General features: G+C 45.8%; 1 long non-coding RNA gene across 1 annotated transcript in view; it reads right to left on the bottom strand.

The window, feature by feature from the left end:
- The window catches only part of LOC133165510 (uncharacterized), a 43,988-nt gene extending 41,250 nt beyond the window's left edge, over positions 1 to 2,738 (bottom strand). Inside the window, exon 1 of the long non-coding RNA XR_009717611.1 lies at positions 2,273 to 2,738. This is a non-coding gene — a long non-coding RNA (uncharacterized LOC133165510). The remainder of the gene's footprint in view (positions 1 to 2,272) is intronic.
- Between the last annotated feature and the right edge of the window lie 275 nt (positions 2,739 to 3,013).

Genomic DNA, 3,013 nt, shown 5'->3' with positions numbered 1-3,013 from the left:
GGGCTGTCTTGCACAAAGATTACCCCGAAAACTTGCTGAACAAGAATGCAACATTAATTGCAAGGACTCATTTAAAACACAAACTTTCATTATTATGGAAATACAATACTGTTATTCCCGCATCCCATTCAAATCCACCTCCAAAATATTTGTCTTACTCGGGATGTACAAAATAACATCAGGCAGTGCAACTGTGCCATGTTTGCCATCTAAAGGTGATTGGTGACGTTACAACTTAAAACTCCAGTCAGATCATGCATAGTCGCAGGTTGGCACTCGCAGATTTGCGTATTCTTGGATTTTATTTTTTTTTGTCAATTTTTTCTCGTAGTTTGGATTTTAGCGTTCTCTCCGATATGCCCATGCCTGTTGCTCATTCCTGCATTCATCAGTCAAGATATTCCAATGATGGCAAAAGATTGTTTTTGCTTTTAGCTCCGTGCTTAATGCAAAGCATCAACACATAACAGAGTCCTCAACACATGATGTTAAGCGATGTCATTCCGTGAGCGATTCCTGTTTGTCTGTGCATTTTGGCACATGCGATGTTACTCCTCTATGTGAGGTCTAGCAAAGCAAACAGCTCTTTCTATTTGTCTGATGTACACTAACAGAGCATACACCCGTCTATGATTTCCCCTCCATACATGCTTTTGAAGCCCCAATCAGATACTCAGTCACTAGCAGAAAGCGATGCATTGACAAGCTTTAATCGCTCTGATATCCAACATCATTCACGCAAAAGAACACGCTCACATCGCTTTGCCTGCCTGACCGCTGTCGCCCTGAATGGATTCCATATAGATATTTTGTGGCCTTCACAGTCAGCCAGCCACCTGACGCTCTGAAGCAAAGCTTATAATGAAACATATCGACATGCGCTGCTGCCTTCAAGACTAAATCTCGGCATTAAAGAGCGTGTTTAGTCTCTCTTGTGCGCGACCTGTCTCCTTCCCTCCGTCTGCCCATGTCCAATGTCTCCATAACCCGGCCTGTCACATGATGAGATCAGAGAAGCCTGGTCATCTAAGTAATGGCTTTCCTTCTGTTGATTCCTCCTGGGTCCGCAGCCCTGCGTGCAGTGATGTATGCTCCACGCAACAGCACTGGACAGCTCATCTCTCTCAGCCACAGGCACCACTGAATAAGCACATCCACCCCGAGCCAATCTCTGAAATGCACTTTGGGGTTGCTGTTGCTGCCTCTGTCTTTGACGTCTACTGAAAATGAAAAGCACAGGAACCGTTTTACCCTTGTGTAATGAGCCCAAGTTTATTAGAAGAGAATTTGGAGGGAAAGCTTATGGCCTTTGGTTTCCAGCTTGCAGCACGAGTTACGGAAAAGTTGCCAAGCTGGCATTGGCAGTAATACTCTCGACTATTCACCAAACAGACCTTCAGATTTGACATTTTGCAGCACTTTGTAGTTTAATTTGAAACCTGGCCAAATATGTTATCTTTTTACTCATATATTTTCTTTTTAGTCTGTTGTTGACTGATTGTTGATTTGTTTGTCTGGTATGATAGACTTCTACAGTGATTCTCAGAGTGTAGTGGTCCTCGTGCTGAAGATTCTCTGACCAAGTACAGTTCAGTTGTATTTCACTTTTCAGTACAATTCAAATGATGCATGTTATAATGCCTTGCCATGATATTATTTTTACAACCTCCTAGATGTCCCTGTATTTAAAATGTTGGTCATTATTGTGGTACTTGGAGCACTCAGTATTTTTTGGTGGGACTAGATGATTGGACTGTAGGATTACAATTCTCAGGTTTAGTCTCAGATGCAAGATTTTTTGTGTGGGAGTTTGCCAACAACTTTCTGGAATTGTCCAATCCTACTGTACTAGAATTCAAAATGAAACACAACAAAGCCAACAGCTCTGAACATAAACAACACAATCCCAAAGGACGTGCCACTCACATACATAAATTACATGACATGCCACAGAGCTACACTTTTGTTTTCATCCCACCTCCTAACACCTCCCGATGCAACCCCTCCATCCCAACTGACTATCGTCAGATGTGTGATGGATATCGGACCTTGCCCTCCAGGAGACATCTTCCATTATCATGCTGCCACAGTGCTCATCTGCCGACCCATCTGCTTTCTAATCAATGACAGCGCGACAATGGCAGCACAACAGGACACTCAGACACACAACGGCAAAAACCCTTCAGCAAATTATCAATAATTGCACCGATCTAATTTCATTTCGTTTAACACGCTTGCTTGTCACGGATGCATATGCTTGAGGTTCTCTCACCTGTGCGTCTCTCTCTGTCCTTTGGTCCAGTGTGGTCAATCTTGGCTCTCTACAGCCATGCCCTCCTACATGGGCACGTATGCGCCACGTAGGTCAGCGCTGTGCTGTCCAGCAGAAGGCGGTTAAAGGATCAGGCTGTCCAACTAGGCGCCAGCCCGCCTGAACGCATCTTCTTATGCTTCCTGCTCTCCAGGGTCATTCCAGCCAGCACCTCAGCAGCCGCAACACCAGGCAGCGCTCAAGGTGGGTGGAGGAATGAGCAATGGGAGGCGCTTAGAGGTCTGAAGCGGACGTTGAGCTGCGAGTGGTACGCCGCCTCCTACTACAAGTCAGCAGCTGGACATGATACCGCATTCCGTCGTCCACCTAGCCTCCCTTCCTGTGCGTGTTTTGCGTTTCAGTCCACTTGAAACAAAAAGTCTCTCTCCCCTCAGTGATGATGCTGTCAGCTGCCGCCAGTGGCTCCGGGATGGTGAGGCAATGTGAAAGAGAAAAAGACACGGACGGAGCGAGACAGAGAGAAAGAGAGAGAGAGCGAGCAGGAGTGCAGAGGTAAAGCAGAAATGAAGGAGGGTGAAAGCGTTTAAGAGCGGGGAGGAAGGATGGAGAAGATATAGGAAAAAGGGAATGCGCCACCCCACTCTGCCTGTATCGGTATCAATCAATCAGGCAGTGGCAGAGTTAATGAGTCACCGATTCCTATGACAGTGTACTATGTGTAGCACATACGTAACAGCCGCA

The sequence above is a fragment of the Syngnathus typhle genome, linkage group LG1 (assembly GCF_033458585.1).
Source record: "Syngnathus typhle isolate RoL2023-S1 ecotype Sweden linkage group LG1, RoL_Styp_1.0, whole genome shotgun sequence".
Classification (NCBI taxonomy): domain Eukaryota; kingdom Metazoa; phylum Chordata; class Actinopteri; order Syngnathiformes; family Syngnathidae; genus Syngnathus; species Syngnathus typhle.
Note: the sequence above shows the minus strand (reverse complement) of the source record. Positions and strands in the feature narration are given on the sequence as shown.